We start from the raw sequence: 24,397 nt of genomic DNA, 5'->3' as shown, positions 1-24,397 counted from the left end.
CACTAGGAAACTCCTATTTCAGCCTCCCACATAGCTAGGCTACAGGTATGTGGGTCACTTTCTCCACCTACCTATTAATAAAAAAAATCACTAATTTTTCTGCTGGGGCTGGGTTCAAATCATGTTCTTTTTTCATCTGAGCCTTTCGCATAGCCTAGGATGACAGGCATGAGCCACCGGTGCCTGGTATGATTTGTGGACATTTCTAAGTCTTACGAAGAAGAGTTTCATAAAGGAAAAACTGGGTTTAGGAAAGGCTACATAGACCCAGGACCCCATGGCTCAAGACTACAATTCTAGCTACTTAGGAGGCTGAGATCTGAAAATCAAAGTTTGAAATTATGCCAGACAAAGTCCATGAGAATCTTATCTCTAAGCAACCAGCGGAAAAGTCAAAAGAGAAGCTATGGCTCAGATGGTAGAACACCAGCCTTGAGTGAAAATGCTAAGGGAAAGCATGAGGCCCCAAGTTCAAGTTTCAAGATGAGCACCCCAAAAAATTAAAAAAGAAAAGAGGAAGAACGGGAGAGAGGGAGGAAGGGAGGGAGGGAAGCAAGGAAAAAAGAGGAAGAGAAAGAAAAAGAGCCACAATTTAAGGAATCACTCCTCGTTTCTTGCCTACAAAAACTAAGTGTCTCTTCTAAAACTGTTTTCAGTAAGAGCAAATAACCATCACACAGACAAAGATCAGAGAAAATATTTGTTTCAGTCTTTGGGTGAAACCATTGGACTATGCTCAGATCCAAAAAGCTTTATTCCTGTGAACCTGGGCTATGGAAATCCTCACAATGCAATGTCTGCGGGGTTTTCTTTAATTTTTATGGTTATTACAAAGGTGATATACAGAGAGGTCTGTGGATTTTTCACACTTATATTTATACAGGAGATTCTGAGATCTGGAAGACTGGGCGGATTGATAGGAATTGCATCCTAAGAGAGTTTTCTTTGATGTCTGGAACTTCCAGGGCTTCGTTTTCTTTGGTTTCATTAGTTCCTGAACTATGAGGACTGCAGACTATTGTAACTCTTTACAGCTAGGCTATGAAGTACCAAGGGCTTGACCTTCCCGGGGCCCAGTGTCTGTGGCTCTGCGCTCGGTCTCTGTTTTGAAAGGGCCTGCTTTTCCTCTGGGAGGCTTTTGGGGTCTGGGCAGGCACACACTCCCGAGTTATCTTCTCCTACCACAGATAAGTCAAAGATTAGCTTATCTCAGCGAGCACAGTGATCTTAGCAGGAGAGATGAGAAGAGAAGAGAAGAGATAAGTCTCCATTCCTGGCTTCACAGCCAACAGCTGGGACCCCTGTGGAGAGATGTAGGCCCAAGTGCATCCACCAGGCGCCATTATGCCCGCCCTGCAGGGGACATGGACACCTTTGGGGAAGGGGGGCGGTTCTGTGGAGTGGACAAGTTGTAGGGAGAGGGAGGTTTCTTTTCCATGTCCACTGTGGACCATGTCACTCAGCAAACCATAGCTGACAGCCCATGTTTTCATCTGACCTTCAGAAAGTCAGTCATCAACAACAAATACACTTGGGCGTGCTAAGTGAGGCCGGTCTCCAGACATTCCCACAAAAGGAGGATCTTCTTAGGAGAAGGTGACGAAGGCGCAATAGCTGTGTCCATATGCTATGATTGATATTGTTGAAATGAACTCCAAGACATGGAAACAAGAAGTATGTAGTTTATTGGGTTGTTTTTTTTCCCTTGTTGCTGTTTCTGTTTGCTTTACCTTTTGCCTTGTTTGTTAATGTATTGGTCTTTGAGAGGGTAAGGGGGAGCACAAAATGGTGGATCAAACGGTGAACAAAGGCAGCAGTGGTACTCACTAAACACTAGGTTGAAGATTAAATATGCCACTTGTGGGTGGGGAAAGGAGGGGAAAATTGGGAGAGAGTGAGGGAAGAGGTGACACTGCTGAAAAAGAAATGTGCTCGTCACCTGACTTATGTAACTGCAACCCACCTTTACAATAACAGCTTTTAAAAAGAAACAAAATTTAGGCTTCCAGCTTCTTGTTCTTCCTGCTTTGCCCAACCTTCGAATCTGATGACTCGGTAAAGGGTTCCTAAGGAGTTCAGCGATGGAGCCCTCTCATACAAGAAACGAATGCAGTGGGAAGCAGAAATTCTAATCAAACAGAATTAAACTTTCCTTAACTACAGGGCTGAGCTGGCCTTCTGACAGGCTGCGTTCGGTTCCTTCTCTCTAAGAAAAGCACGCAGCATTTCCCAGAGCGAGGTTGTTACAGCACACCCATGATCAGAGACATGGGCTACCAGGGACACTCAGAGCACAAGCTGGAAAACCTTGCCTGAATCCTCCTCTGTCCTCAAGAGTTGCCCACGGAGGACAAGGGTGAGGGTACTGTGTGCCCAGTGCTCTGAGGAGTTCTTTGTCGTTTATGTCAGCAGTTTCTCCACAGCACAACCAGGTGAGTGGTAGCCATCAACCCCGCTCCAAGAATAGGCAATGAAATCATGGGTACCCCACATGCAAATGATATCAGAGGCATCAAATACTAGCTGCATCTGAGCCTCCATTGTAAAAAAGCGAAAATCAGGCCATTGTACCAAGGGAAGGGCAATCTGCTACAACATGGGGGGGGGGGCGGGTGATGCGTTCTGCCAGCTGGGATTGGAACCACTGGTCTGTGACATCATGGTGGCTTTGGCCATGAGATCACCGTGGATGCATCACAGATAACTCAATCAGAAGACACTTTGTGCTGTTGAAAAACAATCTTAGATGTTCATAGAACACAGTCCATGCATCACTGACTGAGAGTGAATGCAGATCGGTGGGCTAGAGGAGACATGGCCGACAGGAATGGAGAGCACTGGCCAGTTTTGGGGTGCCAAGGCAAGATCCAGTAAACAGAATTAAAGAAAAGAGATTAGCAGATGGGGAAAGAGAATTGATGGACTACATTCCTGCTTTCTTTCTTTCTTTCTTTCTTTTTTAGTTTTAAATTTTCTGACAAATGAGTACAAAGACTGTAACTAGCTCTCTATATCCATAATCAGGTTATCTTGCTGTTAAAAGTGGCTACAGCTACTGATCCTGTACAGACGTGCCATTGCCAGTTCAAGGCGGTGCTTTGCTCAGAACCATATGCGTGGTTTTATCTAATCTTCTTTCTGTTCCCGGAGCTCATCCCGCGGACTGGGCTGCCTTGACTCATCCTGTCTCCCTGGGCTCCTCATCTCCGGGGCAATTTTGGAGTTCCTTTGCCTTTGGTTTTCTGGACGGTGCTGTGATGTGTTTATCAAGTGCTCCAAAAGCCACTCTTCCATTTGGTCTGTTGTTTGTCTCCTGGCGAAGCAGGGGCGCTGGTTTGGGGGAGGACGGCCGCAGAGGTAAAGAGTCATTCTGATCACATCCTCTCAAGAGCACATACCATCCACGTGATTTACGCTGACATTGACCTTGGCTACTTGGTTCAGATCATTTTTAAAGCTTCTATTTGCTGTAGAAGGAGGCCGTGTATTGACATGTCCATAGATACCCACAATGTCCCTTGTCCCAACTCCCTCCCACCAACACGCTCTCTCATCCCTTGCATTCCTTTCTCTAACAGCAAGCTTTCAACACGCACCATGGTTCCATTTTCATACCTGTATGAAGGTCTTCTGAGGGTATCCACCCTTCGTCACCTTCCTCCATCCCAGAGAAGACGTGTTCCACCTTTTGAGCTTTCGTGTTTTGTAAAGGGCATGGTAATTGCTCCAAGGGGCTTTGCCATGCATTTCACACACACACATATACTGTACTGTAACCAGACTGACCATGCATGCGTGTCACATACATGTTCATCGTATATGCCTAGCAGTCACATGTGAAAGAAAACCTGTGACTTTTGTCCTTCTGAAAGCTAGCTTATGTCACCTAATCTGAAGTTTTCCAGATCCATCCATTTCCTATGAATAACATAATAATTGGTGTTTGGGGAAGTTCTCCACTGGAGAGCTACCTTCCTCACACCCCTTTTCTATACCACACTCATTGTTCACATTTAAGGGATGGGGGTGGGATTCCCCATCTTCTTCTGTTGGCTATGTGGAACTCTTCTGCCTGTGTACTACTCTCTCTATTCATTTATCCATTCAAGCACTAATTCATATATATATATGGATACGTACCTTATAAGTTTCATCAACATTAATATAAATAATACTGTTAGTTATTTTGTTGCATAGGTGATTTTGGCTCTACCATTGGGAGTTGGTTCCCCTATTCCTAAATGTGCCCCACTGTTGTTGCTATGTGTTTTGCTTATTTTTCGTTTTGTTTTAGATTTTGTATCAGGGCTTAAATTCTGGGTCTTGCATTCATTCAGCTTCCTTGCTTACTCTCAGCTGGTGTTTTACTCTCTGAGCCATGTTTTTTGTTGGTTATTTTGGGAGATGGAATCTCTTGGACTTCTCTGCCTGAGCTGTCTTTAAACCAAGATCTTGCCTTCCGAGTAGCTAGGATTACAGGTGTGAGATATTGCACCTAGCCAAGTTCTAAGGATTTGAACAAAAGCATAGTACAGTGTAGTTACCACTGCAGAATACTTTGATCACCCTTAAAATATTCCCTATGCACCACCTACTCCATCTTCATTTATATTTTTGTGGTTTTCCTGTTTTCAAAAACAGCAGATACTTTTAATGAATGCCAAAGCATGACATATGAGTAATTAGAAATCATTGCAATCTTTAATCACATTGCATAATGCATTTATAACACAGTAAAAAATGTATGAATATTACTAATTTTCTTTAGATTTTGTACCATACTTTGTTTCCTCTATTAGGCACAAAACAACTTACAAGTTAAAACTTTTTTCTTAGGATCATTGTGATTTTTAAGTATAATGATAGCTACACTTCTGAAGTATCTCCACTGTGGGAGGGATCAGAGCCCAGACATATCAAATAAGCAGCCAATACAGTAAGTACCAAGTGTAAAAAGTAATAATACCATACCTACTGAGTTTCTTTAAACATGGATCCAATTTCCACTTTCTGTTGCACCCAGTGGCCCTTCCAAAGTTCCGTAAGAGGCAAGCTGCCTCCTCTTCTCCTTCTCCTTCTTCTTCTTTTTCTTCTTCTTCTTATTCTCCTCCCCTTCCTCCTTCTCCTTCTTTGAAAGTTTTCACCATCTAGCCCGGGCTGACCTTGAACTGAAGCTGAGCAAGTTTCCTGCCTCAGATTCCAAGTGCTGGGATTACAGGCACGCACCGCCCTGCATGACTGCAAAGACCTTCTTTGACGATCCACCAACTCTTGCCCCATTTCACTTTTTTAAAAGGCTAAGTCATGTTTATTTTCCAACTCAAAATTTTGCAACGATGACTTTTTAAAACTACTCGCAGCCAAGACTGGAGCAAAATACAAAGGGTAATTTACTTACCCCACTTTGACTCTTGCAGTCAATTGCAATTTTTCATGGACTACAGTTTTATGGATTCAAGAGTGAACTCACAGTGGTAAAACTTTTATGACTGACATTAATTCAGTGTCCTTGGCTGTCATGTTTCTCAACTTGCTGTCAAGCCACAGAACTATATATTTAGGATATTTCTATGGGAAACAGTATGGAGGCTTACCAAGCAAAATGGATAGCAAGACTCCCTGAGAAAGTAGAGCGAGTGCATTCTGCGGCACTCATGCATGCCACGGGCTTGCATACACGAGGGTAGACAGGAACCTTTTGAGGAAGGTCTTCCGTGTCACTGATGAATCCCACGCTTTTGCCTCTTCTGTCAGTCACTGCGACATGATGACACAGGGCAAAAAAAAGGCAAGCATGATTCAATGGTAGAGAAGGCAGGAAAGAGGGAGAAAGAAAATGGGGGAAAAGAAAGGAGGAAGGAAAAGCCAAAGAGATGAAAAAGGGGAGGAAAGGGCAGGGAGAGACTCGGTGTGTGTGTGCGTGTGTGTGTGTGTGTGTGTGTGTGTGTGTGTGTGCACATGGGTGCATGCGTGCACCTGCTGATACTGGGACTTGAACTCAGGGTGCTGTGCTCTTGCATGGCTTTTTTACTCAAGATCCTGCAACAGCTCCACGTCTGGCTTTTCGCTGATTGATCGAAGATCTGGCAGGAGGGATTTTTCTTAAACACTTACCTCTGGTAGGTCACGTTAGGCGTATTGTTTGTCCTCCATTTCCCCATCCATTTTCATAGCTACATGACCAAAAAGGTGACCAAAGTAATATCGCTGACAGCAAACAAGGGCTGGAGGAGCTGATGGTGAAAGACAGGAAAACTGATGACCCTTCAACAAGCAGCCAGCTGCTCCTCCCACCGGGGCATGCACGTATTGGTTTATTTCTTGGTTTACCTGATTAAGATCCGCTGTCTCTCCCAAACCATCTACCCATCTGACGGAAGATAATAAGTGTCATAAATGATAAATGTCTAACTCTATTGTTGTGTTATTATTCACTAGCCCTGAACAATATCCAGGGTCCTGAACACTTTTGTTTTATTTTTTGTCCTTTATTTAAAAAAGAATAATAATAAAGTATGACTAGGGATGTGGCTCAGGGTAGAGTGTTGATTAGCATGCACACAACTCTTGTGTTTTATTCCCAACATCAAGCAAAACAAACAAGAAATTTAATGTATGTCTATATTGGTGTAAAATGAATCCCTTGAAATGATACACAATACTAAGCATTAACCTTCTATACTAAAACTTCTCTTCTAATCTAAAAGAAATGAAGGGACAGTTGCAGTTTCCAGAAAGTGACATGGGCCCTCACTCCAACCTCCACCATGCCCAGTGAGTCTTCAGCTATGTCAATGGATGTACCCACTTCCATTGGATCTTGTGTGGTTAGCATGTCTTGCTCTGTGGCCAAGAAGAGCAAGGCTGTGTATGACTTAATCATGTTCCTACTGCTAAGTGCCAATAGTCAGATGCAACTGACCTCTATTCACAAGGTCTTACCTTAAATGCCAGCATTGTAAAGTTAACAAAAGCCACACTTGTGTGGGTGAAGAAGGGACATACTTAATCTGAAAGAAGAATTCAGTGCCTGACTATCACAGCACAGGCTACTCCTATAGAAGCAGCCAGTCAGAGCAGGACAGAGAGAGCTGAGCTAGATAAGGTATCTAGAGAATGAAAACATGCCATCAGTTCTCCAGGGAGGGGACTGGGCATTAAAAAACACACACAAATAAATAAAACACTAAAAGATAAAGCAAAAGAACAACACATTCCAAAGTCTTTCATTTTCTTCTTCAGATTTCATGACTTTCAGCATGATCTTGAGAATAAAGTAAGGCATTCATTTACCGCAATGCAGCTTACATGGAAATACTGCATTTGCACTTTTGCAAATCAAGCTGCAAAAGGAGTTTACAAAGAAATGCTCAGAGGCAATATTTTTGAAGTAATAACCCTCCTCTGTACTGAGCTGTGGGTTGTGAGAAAGGACTGAACCCCAGGGAGGCCCAGAAGAAAAGACTTTGATTTCGCGTCTGAATTGCTCCTGTTATTGTGTGGTTTATCTTTGAGGACTTGGCTCTTACCCCTTTCACCTCCCTAGAAAGAGCTTCGTCACTGGGTGACACTGACCAAGGTCTATCATAACCATAAAGTGATAGGCTGAGTTGAAAAAAAAAAGATAAAATAAGAGAGAAGGAGAGTTTTCCTGGCCACTCTACATTTTGGTTAGGTTAGTCCTTATTTTATTTTCCCTTCCCGGTAGCACATTTTATCATCTGAAATTACTCAAATAATTGTTGACTAGTGCTTGGTTTACTTTGTTTACTTTGTTCTGTTCACTGCTGAAGTTTCAGTACGCAGAGTGATGGTCTGTACGCTTATTAAGTGAATGACTGAGGGAATTAATAAAGCTAATGTTCTCTCTTGGACATCATTGGAAACCATCATGCCACAGTTCTGGGAGGAAACAAAGAGTGGCTGGCTCCTCATCACCTTCCAGAACTAGTGATATGACTGTTCACAAGGAGCAGGAAAGCCCTGGCCCGCCACCCGCCCTCAGTCACTTGCTCTACTGAGGAGACATAGAAAGCAAGACTCGCCTACGCTGGAACCCGCCAAGATGCAGAAGAGGACGGCTGCTTTCCATTCCCGAGGCAGGTCTCCAAGCACAGTTGTGGACCAAAGACTTGGGACAATCAAACAACAGACTAAGCAAAGTCACCTTCCCAGGGACAAATAAGCCTGTCTGCTGTCTCAAAGCTGATTCCGACTGAACCCGGGACAAACACGCCGCCCCAGAGCTGAGCGGCTCTCTCTTCTCTCTTGTTCCCAGACTCAAGGTTGGCCAACATGGACAGCACTTCCGTTATGAAGAGTTTGCCAGGGTTCCAGCATTTCTTTCAGTGTTTTCCATCCTTTGTTTCGTATCCCTCTTTACAGAAGAGAAAGTTAGATTTAATGACCTTAGGGGCTTGCTTGAGATCACATAACTAATAACACCCAAGGGTGGGTACCATCTCAGGTGGACGCCGAAATCTACATGAAAAGAATTGGTTTACGTTCAACTTTATTATTTATTTATTTATTGGCATTGGGTGCTGGTCCTGGTTCTTGAACTCAGGGCCTGAACTCTGTCCCCGAGCCTTTTTTGTTTTTTGGGTTTTTTTTTTGGCCAGTCCTGGGCCTTGGACTCAGGGCCTGAGCACTGTCCCTGGCTTCTTCCCGCTCAAGGCTAGCACGCTGCCACTTGAGCCACAGCGCTGCTTCTGGCCGTTTTCTGCATATGTGGTGCTGGGGAATCGAACCTAGGGCCTCGTGTATCCGAGGCAGGCACTCTTGCCACTAGGCTATATCCCCAGCCCCCCCGAGCCTTTTTTTTGCTCAAGGCTGTGCTCTGTCACTTGAGCCACAACTCCACCTCCAGCTTTTGGATGGTCAGTTGGAGCTAAGAGTTCCACAACTGTCTTCACTGGGCTGGCTTCAAACTGTGATCCTCTGATTTCAACCTCCTGGGATTACAGGCATGAGCCACTGGTATCTAGCTAAATTTAACTTTTAAATACAATTTTAAATGCTATGTAGATTTCCTATAATTCTCTCCCAACACATAAGCTAATTACGATTCCTTAGACTGTAAACCAAATGGATTAATACCCAGTCAGAGACAGAACAGGAGGAATTAGCTGTATGTCCCAAGTTTAAATAGAGAATATTTATAGTTAAGACATGGATTCAATTTTTCTTCTAGGTAGAATACAATCTCTCTTGAGTAATGGGAGTTCCTTTGGAAGAATAAGAGGAATAGGGAATCTTGTCTCATGGGAATCTAAATATGAAAACCAATACATTTCCATACCTTGATGAGAATAATACTGTATACAGCAAAGTAGCGCAGGAGGGTTGACATAAAAGTAGAGGGGCATCTGGGTGCCAGTGGTTCTTGTCTGTAATCCCAGCTACTCAGATCTCAATTTGAGGCTCATAGCACAGCCAGATCACACAGGAAACTCCGCGAAACTGTTATCTCTAGTCCATCACCAAAGAGCCAGAAGCAGAGCGATGACTCAAGTGCTAGAATGCTAGCCATGAGTAAAAAGCTCAGGGACTACACCCAGGTCTGAATCAAGCTCCAGGCCACACACACACACACACACACACACACACACACACACACACACACACACACACACACACATAAAATTTAAAGTATACAGAGTTCAAGCCCCACTACTGACAACAACAACAACAAAAAATGAAAGTATAAGGGAGAGAAAGCTGGAAGCATGGTTCAGTCATAGAGCACCAAGCAGACTTGGTAAGGCCTACTGAGTTTGAATCACAGTACTGCCAAAAGAAAAGAAAGGACAGGAAGAGGAAGAGGAGGAAGAGGAAGAGGAGGACGAGAAAGAGAATGAGGAGGAGAGAGAGAAGGGCACGGAAAAGGAGTGGAGAAGTACCGGGGTAGAGCAGGGTGTTGAGAGTTAGTGCTGGTGCATGGTGGGGTTGGTAACGGTGAAGCTCCTCTTCCTATCCCAAGGTGCGGGGCTCACAGTCCGTCGTGTGCGGTGGCAAGGGAGTTACTACAAGTGTCTGCTGCCTTCTGGAGAAGTGGGCCACATCTCACTGAGGATAAGGCCTTTCAGGACAGAAAGAGGATAACACCTTGGTCCATGAGGGTAGGGAAGTAACAAATCTCACTTTTGATTGACTGGCTTTGAAAACATTTTAAGCCACTATGGTAGAGAGAATGATTTATTCCAAATGCTGGTTGTTTCTGCTTAGCAGACATCAGCTAAGCTAGCATTGGCTCCACACTTGCTCCCATAGGCCGTTGCCCAGGGCTCTGCCTCATGGGAAGAGGAGACGGTTTACGTCGCACACATCCACGTCACCACGTGAGGGTCCTTGGGTGGTGAGCTCGGCCATGCTTTAGTCCCTCTACTATGAGACTGAGAGTGCTCTTTTGGTCTTTGTAACAAAACAGCAAAGCTGACCCACTACCAATATGTACACGACCAAGAAATGAACATTTGACATTATAATCCACTAGGATTTGGAGGGGATTTACTGCTGAAACATAATTTAGCTTAAGCGAATGCATCTAGAGATACTGGGACTAGAAATAGGATCATGATCTAGCAAATTCCTGCAATACGTAGGATGTTATCTATGTCAGGAAGAATAACCCAAATAAACTTAGGCCTTCCTTCAAGGAGTGGAAAATCACAACACTGAACGACTCAAGTTTGCTTCTATTGCTTGCTGGTAGTGAGAGATTAGACAAAAGATAGAAACTCTGAAAAGGACTTCCAGTTCAAAAGCAGGATTGAAAGAGACATACAGGAAAGCCCGAGGTCCCAAAGTTTACAAAGTCAGACACGGATTGAAGAAGATGTGAAATGAGGAGAGCTGGGTAGGGGCTTGCGGAAACAGTGCATCTCCTCCCAGAAAAAACCAGTCCTTCTTGCTTCTCTGGAGGGGATAGAACCATGTTCTGCCTGCAACTGGGGAGCCGGCACAGGTGATCACGTATTGTGTATATCGGTATACATGTTGAGTGGAAAGATACCCTCGTCTTTGCTTCTATTTGACATGCGGCGCTGATGGCCGGATCCTTCTCCTCCAGCTAAGAGATAAAAAGCCCCTCTTGGAAGTCTAAGACTTTCTAACATGCTAACATTAGCGTCCTCTCAACAAATGTCCACGTACCCTATGGCAGACTTGGAAAGGAAATAAGCCTCCATCTTAAAATCAAAATTTCCAGTCAGTCCTCTATTTCTAGACGCTTCAATTGGGAGGGTTCAGAATTGATTGCCAGGTAGCTGAGGGCACTAGAAAAATCTAAAAGAAGAAAATCAACCTGGAGAAAATAGAGACCACTATATACATAAGTAATTTAAGAAACGATATACATATATAATAAAAAAAATCTTTAAATGTATGGTATATGTAGATATAATATCTTACTAAAAGAGTAGACGTGTGTATAATTAATTAATGAATACTCTCAGAGACCAAGAGAAATGTTTGCATCCATGACAAATGTGTACGTTATTTTCAAAGAATCATTCAGACATTTGGAGATCAAAAGCAGAGATTTTTGGAACGCCAAAATCTGATCGCACTTAGTACAACAGATGGAGGTTCAGTCTGGGGTATATTCCAAAATGCAAAAGCATAAAAAGTAAACCAGTGAAGATGATAAAACGAAAGACCCTTCCAAGTGGTCCCACGCTGACATCAACGAGGAAATCCTTGGACATGCAGAACGCATCCTTTCTGGAATATTAGAGACAACCAAGCCCCTGGCTGAAGCTTAGAAAGATGCACTCACGCGGCTTAGAGCCAGAGGGGAACAGAGGTTCGGAGCCGAGCAGCGGTGTGGCCAGATCGTCCGTCTTGTGCTGCTGTCTGGGGGAGTAGGTCAAAGAAATTCTTTCCTGTGGGATGAAATGAGGCGTCTCAGCAGATCCCACCCGCGGGTCACGGAGGATCAGAACCCTGGTAAGTCAGTCACCTCGGCGGGATAGTCGGTTCTCAGATTTAAAATAATGGCCGCAGGAATTCTCCTCCCACATCTCCGGAGGACAGTACTGTCATGTAGACTCTGGTCATCTGGGACCCTCCCTCCTGGGACATCTCCGGAGGACAGTACTGTCATGTAGACTCTGGTCATCCTGGGACCCTCCCTCCTGGGACATCTTTCGCCTGCCTTGGGTCATACTCTCATTTTGGTGGAGTGCTTCCTTCAGCAGCTTCTTGAGAATGGTTCTTCCGGAGCTAACATTTTAATCTTAAAATGTATTTTTGTCCTTGTACTTGATAGGATAGGATTGCTAACTATACTTCCATTCTGGGTAGAACCAGATGATTTCTGTTTGGAATGTCTTCTTGCTTCTCATGTTTCCAGAGGAAGTCTAAAGCCCTCAGTATGGCTCTCTCAGGCGTTCTGTATTTTGCTCTCTGGAGACGTGGAGGCTCGAGTCATACCTTTGACTTGAAGATCCATGTACTGTGGTTTGGTATCTCTGTGCCTGTCTCCTGTCACTTGGGGGCCTCAGTTCTCAGACCTTTCCTGAGTCATTTCATTAATGATTTCCTCAGTTAATTTTCTCCAATGTCTTTTACAATTTTCTTTTTTTGTAATTTTATTTATTTTTTTTGCCAGTCCTGGGGCTTGAACTCGGGGCCTGAGCACTGTCCCTGGCTTCCCTTTGTGCTCAAGGCTAGCACTCTGCCACTTGAGCCACAGCGCCACTTCTGGCTTTTTCTGTGTATGTGGTCCTGAGGAATTGAACCCAGGGCTTCATGCATGTAAGGTGAACACCCTAAGCCATATTCCCAGCTCCGTCTTTTACAATTTTCTTACTGTTGAGATTGTTTTTGCTGCTCTGTCAAGACTAAGCAATGTGACGGCTGGGAATATGGCCTAGTGGCAGGAGTGCTTACCTCGTATACATGAAGCCCTGGGTTCGATTCCTCAGCACCACATATATAGAAAAATGGCCAGAAGTGGTGCTGTGGCTCAAGTAAGAAGCCGGGGACAGTGCTCAGGCCCTGAGTCCAAGCCCCAGGACTTCCCCCCCCCCAAAAAAAAGACTAAGTAATGTGGATAAATGCATGGGTTGTTAATCTATAAATAAAATTAAAGGAATTATAGACATAGAGCTTAAATAAGGAATTTCTTGGGGGGGGGGAGCCGGAAAGGAAGGGGGAATCTTTGAGAGTAGAGAAAAGAAGGCCCTTAAGATACTAATTGTGATCTGCCTTCCGAACCTGGGAGAATACTGGAGGATTCGTATTCTTCTTCATCCTCATTTCTATCTCCATCTCTTTCTCTTCCTTTCCCTTCCTTACTCCTCCTCTTCCTGTTTATTCCTCCTGGTCTTCCTCTTCTTTGTCTTTATCTTCCCGATTATATGATATACGCTCAACTGACATGTTTATAGGGTAGCACGCACACCCTGCTGTGCAGTGAAACCGCAGAACTTATTCCTCCCGTCTGACTGTAATTTAGCTCCCCTTGATCAACACTCCCCCTCCGTCCCTCCCTGCTTCCTGCTCTGTAAGCCTATTTTTCTTCTTCTGATTGTACATAAATGTTTTATATCCAATAATGTATGATAAGCCTCATGAAAATTTATTTCTTTAATTTAAAAAAAAGTCATGTAGCAATGAGCGATTTAAAACAAGAAAAGAAGACTGAAGACTTTCTGTATCCCGAAGTGGGATGATCTTCAGAGCAATGGGGATGAAGTGGGGTGGGGGTGGGGGTAGGTGAGTGTACAGCACAGCGTTTGCATAAGCAGGGCTCTGCGTTGCATTTCCAGCACCAAGAAAACCCAGCCAAATCAGCTGACCAAAAACCCAAGGTATTTTGACCTGGGAAAGGCAAAGAGGCAGTACAAGATGTTCAGAAGACATTGCCTGAGTAGAGAAGTCAAAGAAGGTGATAGACAGACAGACATACATGGATAATACACACGTAGATATACACACAGACACATGTAGATACATACACACATAGGCACACACACGCAGACATAGGCAGACACACAATTGCACACAGACACACACCATCCACATGAAGATACATATCCACACACAGACAATACGCACACACGCGTGTCCACACACGCACACGTTCCTGAGTGTGCATACTCATGTCCACAAGAGGAAACATTAACAACTAAGAACACTGAATAATGAACACTGGAAATGGTGCCGGGGATGAGGAACAGGGAATTCTCGCATTCTACCACCTAATAGTTTTAAATTTGGACCACAGCCTATAACCTACATGTGAGGGCAATGTACCAGCATATAACAGAGCTCTGTGCATCTGCGTGTACACCGATGTCCAGTGCTCATGAAATAACACACATGGTAAAAAATAAATAAACTTGTGAATGAGCATCTGGAAGGGTGGAAAGACACCGTGAGGAAGGCTAACAGCGCTGCACCCATGGGTGTACTGCTTTGTCATTGATTGCATTGTCTTATTTTGGGTGGTGCTGGGGTTGTGCGTCGTGTTTCCTTTCTGAAGTTAGGTGGTGAACTCATGCGAAGTTGCCATGGTATCCCGCTGGCTTGCGGAGTGTCTGTTGTACTCTGTTGAAGTAGGTAAGATCTCTCCCCCAAAGCCACCAGGAATACAGGCCTCACTTGGTATAAGTAAGATCATAATGACAAAAGATACATTCCAACACGTCTATCTCACCCGACTTACCACTTCATGTTCCAGTCCCGACAAGGTTGGGGTTTGTTTGTTTGTTTATTAGAAAGTGTGTTTTGACAAATTCACTTGAACACACAAATGAAAAGGAGGAATAAAAAGATCCTAAAGATTTCCAGTTGAATCACTGACTAGCTGATGTGGGGATGAATTATAACAATTGCACAATCAAGCTGGGAGGCATGATAACAATCATACAACCTAAGATCTTCATTTTTAGAGAATCGAGGCTTCGAATTGTAAGCGATCTGCCCAAGGCTATCAGACAGAGAAAGTTCTCAGTGGGGTCGCAGTCTCCCAGCCCCTGGATGAGCACTTTATCCTGCACACCACATTCTTATCAGAGACTAGGACGAGCAGTGATTTCCCAAGAAAGTACTTAGTTTCTGGACCAAAGCATTACCCAGACTTGAGATTAGGCCCCAGGGCAGACAGCCTTTGTCCTGCCGGCCATGAGAACAGGATTTCCTGAATGAGACAGATGAAAAAGCAGGACCTGAGAATCAGACAGGAGAGCAGCAAGACTTCCCGAGGATGAGCCTGGCTGGCCACGAAGCAACAGAAGGCTCCCAGAGTGGAGGGGGCGTGGGGAAAGTGTACTGAGCATGTCCAGGGCCGGTGAGTTCACTGCACTGCAGCAATAGCACATGGCAAAGCCAGAAGGAGCCCTGGCGCTCGAGTCAGACAGTCTTGAGTCAGTCCTGGCTCAGCTGCTTCCTCCATTAGACGTGGACTAGATTTTACTTTCTCTGCTCCTCTCGTTACCAGAAAAAAAAACCAACAACAAAACCAGAAAAAAGGGGGTAATGACGGTAACCTCCCATACCGTTGCTGTGTTGCAGTATCTCTTCTATCTGTCTCTGTCTTTCTCTGTAGCACTTAGTAAATAACAAGTGCTCACTGATGAGTGTGATTACAATTATCCTTAGGAAACAAAATCACGTGTTTTAGGGCCTAAAGACAATTCTGCTCTGGGTAAGGCAATGTCACGATCGCAGGCTCAAGGTCATCAGGTTCTCTCCTCAGCTTGCAGAACCAATGCCTGTAGACTTGCCATCTCCCAGGTCATGAGCCCAGCCTTCCTAGAGACCAGGGGAGTGACAGATGACAGAAAACAAAGCTGCTCTCCCTTGAGTCCTAGACAAGTTGCACTAAGTAGCTTGAGAGAGCTGAAAGGTGTACACAGTAGTCTTCAGTAAAACAACAACAACAACAAATAGCCTTAGCAGTTAATGAGCCAGGTGATAATCTGTCCTTACTTAGTATGTGTCAGGATTCCATATCAGGCCCCGGGGAGAATGTTATGAAGTGTGTGGAGGGATAACAGCATATGGTAAGCTACAGAAAGAACCAAAGTAACCGTTAGACGTGGCAGCATATACCTGCAACGTAACACTTGGAATGCAGAGACAACAGAATCACGGGGAAAACCCTGAGCTCCTCCCTGAAAATCAAAATAAAATCCACAGGACGTAGAGGTGTGACTGAAGTGTAGAGTCTTTGCTTAGCAAGTATGAGACCCTAAGTACAATCCCCAGGACAACCAGAAAGTAGATGAGAGAGAGAAGAGAGAGAGAGAGGATAGCTAGGAAATTAAATCAGATCGGCAGGCAGAAAGTTGGAGATGCCTTCAGGACGAGAAGGGAACTAGGGTACGGAAGATATGGCGCCGCCTTTTAGTCCTTGAGAGCAGGGATAAGTTTGAGTTGTTCAGCCATGCATCCCTTTCCCAGCCCTGTATTTCCTTCTTCCCTGTCTGCCTCCTCTAACTTCCACCCAGACTCGCAGAGCGATCTCGTTTCACATTCTCCTGCCATGCTTATATTCTCTCTGGTGTCTGCGTTTTCAGTCATTCCAAGGCCTCCTAAAGGATGGAGTTTCCGCTCTCCTACTGGGTTTCCTGGGTTGTGGGGAGGGGACGGGGTTGTTTGAACTTGGTTGGTAACTTGGTCCTAGCAGAACTGGGTGCTTTCTTCTGGGGGAATACTTTCCCACCTAATCTGAAAATTGAAAAGGTTCGGGGTGTCCTAAGCAGGCAGCACCTCCACGAGGGGGGGCCTGACTGGTTTGGGGACATACATTCCTTTTTCTAGCTATGTCTCCCTTCTCTCTCCTAAGCCGCCCCCCAGCTGAGCCTCGCCCATCTGCCCCCAAGAAGCTCAGAGCTCTGCCTCTGCCCTCATCCACCCGCGACCGCAGGCTGCTCCGTCTCCACTTCCTCCTCCCCTCCCGGCTCGGCTCCTCTCTTCCTCTACGGGAAAGCGACCCTTCCAGGCCTGCCAGAGTCCCCTCGCCAGGCCATGAGATGGCAGAGCGCGCGCTTGCCGTCCTGGGGCCCTCACGTCGAAGAAGCCATTCTCCCGTGGGGTCCCACCTGTGCGGGCCTGAACACAGCCCGCCGGACACAGCTAGGGGTCAGCAGCAAAGGCCAGATGACACCTAATTTCTCACTTACAAAAAATTCCTGGGTGACGTTGCCTCCACACCGGGAACACTAAACTCCTCAAGAGGCCGAGGTTTAGAGGATCTCACCTGGAAGCCTGCCCAGGCAGAACCAAGTCTACAAGTCTCCATCTCCAGCAAAAAGCCAGACTGGGCTCATGGGATCAGATGGTAGAGCACCAGCAAAAGAAAGGAAGAAAGGAAGAAAAGAAAGGAAGGAGGGAGGGGGAGGAAGGGAGGGAGGAGGAGGGAGGAAGGAAGGAAGGGAGGGAGGAAGGAAGGGAGGGAGGGAGGGAGGGAGGAAGGAAAGGAGGAAGGGAGGGAGGGAGGGAGGGAGGGAGGGAGGGAGAGAGGGAGGGAGGGAGGAAGGAAAGGAGGAAGGGAGGGAGGGAGGGAGGGAGGGAGGAAGGAAGGAGGAAGGAAGGAAGGAAGGAAGGAAGAAGGAAGGAAGGAAGGAAGGAAGGAAGGAAGGAAGGAAGGAAGGAAGGAAGGAAGGAAGGGAAAGGAAGTTTGGTTACCAGATCACTTCTGGAGAGTAGATATCTACCTCCTCTGGGGCCTCTCCTGAAGCTCCCAGTATAGGTATAGGTAGAGTAAGGGGTCTTCGGGCCCATTCTCCATTCTCCATTCCCTTACAGCTGAGAGTGAGAGGCGGGCTCTACCCCGTAGGCCATTGTGCTGATGCTGGAGGTCAGGACTGAGGCCGTGCACAGTCTTCGAACTGGGGGAGAAGTATGTGTCCAGCTCCTCTATCCAAAGTGACCGACTCGTTCCCTCTGATGTCCTCCTGATGGAGAGGAATGGCCCAGGCGTTTACAAAGCGAGCAGTATCCGTGTCTACACTGTGGAGGTTTGTGGCCCTGGGCCCTCTGGACCGTGCGGAGTTGTGCTAAGGCCCTGGGGTCCTGGGTGAGACCTCCCACGTCCCACTCCAGGCTTGGTAGGAACCAACAGCTGTTTGCCTTTTTGTGGAGACAGAGACACGGAGTTTGTCTTCTTTGGAAGGACCCAGCGGGGAACATGCTTTTCATTAGGTTCACAGGGATGAGTGGAGGGGTCAGGCCCCGGCTGCACAGCTCAGGCGTTAGCACCAATTTCCGGAAGGGCGGCTGCTTCGTGCACCACTTTCCCAGGAATCTCACACTGGAACATGGGAATCCGAGGGTCGGAGAGTCCCCGTTGCTTCTCCCCCCCCCCCCCGCCCCCGCACCCCCCCAGGCCCGCCTTTCTGTTTCTCATCATCCCCAGGCATCCAGCTTCCTGCTCTCAACTCCAGGACTCAGACACCACCGCACCGCCCGTGCCAGGCTGCCCAGAAGGCAGACAAATCAGAGGCATCCCAGCCCCGCGTCTCCTCCTCGCCCGGGGAGGGATGCCTTCGCCATCTGCTTCCAATGAAGTGTGGGTTTCAGTACATATTATGGAAACAGAAACGGAAAAACCATCGGGGTCCCTCCTGCAAAAACAATCATTATCCCCTGAAATGAGCTCTCGGGAACTTCCGGGTGTGGAGTCCATCACTATTAATGAAGAAGAATTCAGACAGGAATCCTGGCAGGGCTGGATCAAGGAGAGGGAAGGAGAAATGGAATGTTTGGACTCACCCCGCCGTGGGGGAGAGCGTCCCTGAAGACAGCAAACAGCCCCGTCCGACAGCGAAGGCTGCCGAATCTGACACCGGCCCTGTTTCTCTGATCCAGAAGTGTAGGCTCCAAGGGCTCCAGAGCCGGGGAGGTGGCCTGGGTTACCAGAGGGCCACACAGCAGTGGACCAAGGACCAAAAGAAGCCAAGGTGGGAAAGGTGATCCAACCTAGGCACCAGCACACTGGACAGGGGCCTGGCCAGTTGGGATGGTAAGCCGCATGAGTGATGGGCCTTTAGATCAGAATCTAACAGGGATGGTCGTATTGCTTCCACTCCAACCCCGTCCTGCTGGGGTCTGGTGTGCGTAAGACAGGCGCTCCTGTGGTCTATAGTTCAAGATGCAAGGAAAGGAGAGGATGAGGATTGTGGCCACGTGTCTTAGGCATTCGGTGAGAATCCTGGTACTCAGCAGGGTGGCAAAGTGTTGCCTTTACCCCATGGACAAAGACAGCACTATCTTTCCACAGCGCAGTGTAGATGTGCATACGATATGCTGTCAGAGGGCTCGGGTGTGGTGTGTTAGTGTGTGTGAGCGTGTGCGTGTCTGGGTTTCTGTGTGTCTGTTTGCATGTGTACCTGTGTATGTGTTTGTGTGTCTGTGAGTAAGAGAGTCCTCCTTCCCCTCTTTGCCACTGATGCCTGAGGTTCTATATTTAACCCATCTCCTTCTTCTCTGCTAAGATACCATTACCTAGGAGAGAAGAACACTTCAAGCTTGTTCAGTCATTGGCATCACTGGGGAAATTAGTTCATCAGACTCTTCTCCAGAGGATCTTAATGGGAGGAAACTGAGAGCCTTGAATAGCGATTTGTACTAGAGAATGTGGAGCCCAAAGGTGGTCAGGAAAACAGGAAATTAGCTCAACTTCACTGTTTGGTTGGGAGCAGCCCACATTCGGGTTGTTCCATCTGTGCAGTTAGAGAGAAGATGAGAACGCAGGCAACAGGACTGCCTCCCGTCTCCCAAAGACCGCAGTTCCCCATGCCCATGGTTTGGGGTTTTCATTTTGTGCTTGTCGTGGGTCTTGAACTCAGGGATTGGGCACTGTCCCTAAGATAAGACTAGCATTCCACCATTTCAGCCACAACTCTACTTTTGGCTTTTTTTTTTTTTTTTGGTAATTAATTGGAGATAAGCGTCTCATGGATTTTCTTGCCCCAGCAGGCTTCGAACCACAGTCCTCAGATCTCAGGTGTGAACTGCTTGTGCCCGGCTCGTGTCCATGTCTCATTCAGGAAAAACACTCCATGGTTAGGTAGCTGGTTTGCCAAATCTGGCTTCCTCATAAACAAAGATGGAACTCGTTTCCACCCCAGTCTTAGTCTGTTTTCTGTTGCTATAGCGAAACACCTGAGACCACGTAGTTTCTAGCACACGGAAGATTACTTGGCTGAGCATTCAGGAGACTGGGAAGTCGGAGTACAGAGCCAGCAATACCCGACTTCCAAAGATCAGATTTTCCATTTGTTAGCATTTCAGTGTGTCTAACTTTATACACATTATTCTTAGTGTGCTTCTGCATAAAGTGTCTCGCTGTTCCTCGGAACCATGTGGCTACTTGTTGATAGACGACAATAAGTGAGGGCCAGGTATGGATCTGAGGGGGAAAGGATGAGAAGGTGGTACCTCGAACGCAGACCCAGCCCTCCGTCCCCCCCCACCCCCCGCCGGCCACACCGCCCGGCATGCCTGCAGGCTTGTCATTACCTCTCAGAATCCAGGTGACCCCAGCGAGGAGCTATGCCAGGTTCCCGGGAGCACGGCTTGTCCTCTCGGGGGCCAGCGCCTGAGCTATTTATTGACTCAGCTCTCTGGACGGATCTCCATGGCACGGGAATGGAATGGCAGGCTCCAGTGAGCCGGAGCACCGCGCTACACCCCCAGGCTGGGAGCACAGCAGCCTGGCCCTCCCAAGTCTTTCCTAAGCGCGGAGCCACTGGGTGCGTCTCAGGTCCCGTGGCAGGGGGCCAGGGTTCTGGCGGATCCTGTGTCTCGTGTAAGTCTGCGGCCACCCCAGCAAAGACAAGGGACATTGCAAACAGAGGGGTCACCCACTGGAACCTCAAAACTACAGCTGGTTCGTTAGATCCAGAGGGTTCCATGGCTCCTTGTCATAGGCTGCTCATTCTTCTTGTTGTTGTTTTGTTTTGTTTCTTTCTTTCTTTTTGGAGTTCAGAGACCCATTCACCTTCCTGCCCCAGCTGTCTTTGAACCATGAACCTGGGATCTCAGCCTCCTGGGTAGCCAGGATTGTAGGTGTGAGGCACTGCACCCGGCCACACTGCTCATTCTTATTGGGCATTTGCTGTTACTGCTGTGACTTTGTTACCTGCAGAGTGTTCTAAAACAAGGGCTATCTTTTTCTGATTTAATATACTTTTTCATGTAGTTCACTGAAAACGAATACTCCTGAATATGATCACTGTGAGGAGTTGAACTAGTTGTGATTGGTCGACAGCCACACATAGTATTTTAGGAATTTAAAAGATGAAGCTATCTTTTTTTGTTACAAGCTCTTTCGCAGCTCTGGAAGTACACCTAACTAGTTCAGATCCCTGTTGAGTAAACTATTTCCAATAAGGACCAAAGCTCAATTGGAAAGCCAGGTTTCAGTGGCTCACACCCGTAAACCTACTCAGAAGGCTGAGATCTGAGGATTTGTGGTTCAAAGCCAGCCTGGGAAGGAAAAATGGTGAGAATCCGATCTCCAATTAATCACCAAAAGAGGTGGAAGTGGCCCTGTGACTAAACTGGTGAAGAGCCAGCCTTGAGTGAAAAAGCTAAGGAACAGTCCCCATGCCCTGATTTCAATATATATATATATACACGCACACACACACACACACACACACACACACACACACACAGCACAATAAAAATAACTCAGTTGTAATTAATTGAGGCAAGTGCCATTTCAGGAATCTGATTGTTATGTCACTGGAATTCACCAGAATTCACCAGGCCTCAGAGTTAAGTTTATTTTAGTTCAGCGATCTGGTCATCCACTGCTCAGTGACTATAAATTATAGAGGAAAGGAAGTAAGCTATATATAATAATATGAATGTTTAACACTAGGATACAACCTACCCTGCGCCAAGCATTATTTTAAGCACTTCACATATGTCAACTCATTTAATCTTCCAAACAACTGGGTGAGGTAAGTTCTATTCTTATCCCATTGTACACAGGAGCAAAATGAAGTGCAGAGACGTGAGCTACTTCCCCAAAAGGCAGAGCTGCATCGCTCCCAGACCCAAAGCTCAGTCTGTCTCGTCTTCAAAGCTGAGACGTGCCAATCAATCTTGCTCGCTAATGAACTCCAGTCAATTAACAGAGCTGATTTGCCATGGCTGGATTTGTGCTGCCACCAGGAGGAGAAGGAATCTCAGGCCAGCTGGCGCAGGGAGCGGCTCAGGAACGAGGTCTGAGCCTCCACTCAAGGAGCAAGCACCGAGGGTGGTCTTGTACCGAGGCCCCTCTCTTTGCAGCAGCCTGGGCCAATGAGCCAGGTCGAGGGAAGAGCATGCCTTGCTTTTCATGCATTTTTGGTGCTTGAAAATGAGGCAGGAGACCTGAGCTCAGAGTCGAGGGCTAAAGTGAAACGGACAGCCAGGCTGATTGACCGGCTGACTTGTCCGTTCAAACCGATTAGAGTGGCAGGCAGAGGTGAGGAACACAAGTCAGGAACCCGGAGGGCACATGGGCTGGAGAATAGGGCCGGGCAAGATACAGCACACATCTCCAGTGCTTACTGAACCTTGCCAACTGTTTGTCCTTGAAAACCTTCAGGCCTGGAGGGTTCCTGGGGCAGAGGGACAGAGCAAGCGCGGCTCTCTCCCTCCTTGCGTCTGTCTGGCTTGGCTGAGCCTGGTGCTGAAGGTAGGATATCTTCTAGTTGATGGTATGTGCAGAGGAAATGCACACATCAACACGTAGCACCCAGGAGTTTGGGGAAGCGGGATTGCATAGACCAGAGGGGAAAAAAAGCCTTGGGAGGCAGATAAATCTGGGTCCAGGCATGGGCTCGGTTAGCTTTGTGACCTTGGACAAATTAAGAAACTCCTTCGATATCTCAGATTCCCAGATATAAAATGGGAAGAAATAATAAAATAGATAAGCCAACAGGCCAGTAATGGTAGGTAGGTAAAGAAGATCAGAGGGACAAGACTGCTTGCCCAATGGCTGTGCTGTACCAGCAGTGATACCGCCTACTGCCGCTGATACAAGAGTTAGGCGTAAGAAGTTACGGATTAGGTTAGGTGTCAGTGGCTCATACCTGTAATCCGTACTACTAAGGAGGCTAAGATCTGAGGTTTGCTGTTCAAAACCAGCCTAGGGAAAAAAAACAGTCCATAAGACTCCTATTTCCAATTGAACTACCCCAAAGCCAGAAGCAGAGATGGGTCTCAAGTGGTAGAGAGCTAGCCTCAGACAAAAAATGCGGAATGTCAGCATCCGGGCTCTCAGTCCAGACCCTCGTACTACACACACACACACACACACACACACACACACACACACACACACACAGAGTTATATTTGCATTAATGGGGAGGAAGCAAGGAGGTGAAGAGGCCAAGGTAAAACCATCTCAGAAGTGTTTGTGGGAGTCTCTCCCTCCTACTTCTACGTGGGCCTAAGCCCTTCTTTGGGGGCCCCCTGTTTCTTCCTCTCAAAGGCATTGCTCCCATGCGGTGGTGTTGAGGTGGAGAGGAAGCCCCAGTGTCCTCCCCTTCCCCCTCGCCTCCTACCTCTCCCTTTCGCCCTCACCTCTCACTTTACTTCCGCCTTCGGCAAGAAGAGCTGTCATGGATGCCGTGACCCAATTAAGCACAGCAAAGCTACACTTCCTGCGCTTTCCTGCACTTTCTGCGACTTGATGTCCAAGGCTCTTTTCTCAGAAGAATGTGAGCGCCTTTGAGTGGGACCTGGGAGGGCCTGACGGTGCGGTAGAGGCTGCACCTCGGCCTTCCCAGTCACACTTGAGTCTGGATGGCCTCCCTAGCCTCCATAGGCCTTGTTAGTTGCTGCCTTACCTCCGGACTACCTAGCCTCTTGTCAAGACACTACTTAAACTTCCATCTTTGGGGGCTATCTTGTTTGTCACTATCTGGGATGTGTCTGGACAAAGCTCCATCATCTTGAGCAGGATTTGATCAGAGTTGGATTCTGTACTTGACACCCGAAAGCCTAGGAGAGAAGAGCTGCTCCCAGATCACCCTTCAGCGGCCCCATTAGGTCACTAGTACCATGTCTGATACCTTGGAGCCCCGGCTCAGCTGGCCCTATGAAGCCAAGATGACTTCAGGATACATCAGTTAACAAAGGAAAAATATAAAGTGAGTCTGATTTTCCCAGCTGCCTGAGAGGAGAGAGGAAACCAGCCTCTGTGAATCATACAATGCCATCCAAACAATTCAAGGAACTGTCAAAGGAAGTGACCAAAATAACCCAACAGACCATTGCCTGCTGGGGGAGTAAAGAAAATGGAAATTTGTATCTCTACAACACAGGGCCGCAGGACATTAGGGGGAAAAAAAGGAAAAATAAGTTTCCCCAAAGCAAGGGAAACTGCTGCTTGTAAATATTTACTGAAGGGAGTTGTCTGTTAATGGCCAAGCCCAGGAA

The sequence above is a fragment of the Perognathus longimembris genome, chromosome 18 (assembly GCF_023159225.1).
Source record: "Perognathus longimembris pacificus isolate PPM17 chromosome 18, ASM2315922v1, whole genome shotgun sequence".
NCBI classification, from domain to species: Eukaryota; Metazoa; Chordata; class Mammalia; order Rodentia; family Heteromyidae; genus Perognathus; species Perognathus longimembris.
This window is presented reverse-complemented; position numbering follows the sequence as displayed.